Consider the following 407-nt stretch of genomic DNA (forward strand, 5'->3'; position numbering starts at 1 on the left):
CCAGGGCCCTCACCCGGCTGCACCCCACCAGGGCCCAGGGCCCTCACGCGGCTGCACCCCACCAGGACTCAGGGCCCTTACCCGGCTGCATTCCACCAGGGCCCTCACCCGACTGCACCCCACCAGGGCTGGGGGACCTCACCCAGCTGTAATCACCAGGGTTCAGGGCCCTCACCCGGCTGCACCCCACCAGGGCCCAGGGCCCTCAATCGACTGCATCCAACCAAGGCTCGGGGCCCTCATCTGGCTGCACCCCACCAGGGCTCGGGGCCCTCACCCGGTTGCACACCACCAGGGCTTAGGGCCTTCACCTGGCTGCATCCCACCAGGACCCTCACCCAACTGTACCCCACCAGGCCTCAGGGCCCTCACCCGACTACACCCCACCAGGGCTCAGGGCCCTCACC

General features: G+C 70.3%; 1 protein-coding gene across 4 annotated transcripts in view; it reads right to left on the reverse strand.

Annotated features, from left to right (window-relative positions):
• CTDP1 (CTD phosphatase subunit 1) overlaps nucleotides 1–407 on the reverse strand; it is a 71,751-nt gene that overhangs the window by 34,307 nt on the left and 37,037 nt on the right. The gene's annotated exons all lie outside the window — the stretch shown is intronic.

This window comes from Piliocolobus tephrosceles, chromosome 18 (assembly GCF_002776525.5).
Source record: "Piliocolobus tephrosceles isolate RC106 chromosome 18, ASM277652v3, whole genome shotgun sequence".
NCBI lineage: Eukaryota > Metazoa > Chordata > Mammalia > Primates > Cercopithecidae > Piliocolobus > Piliocolobus tephrosceles.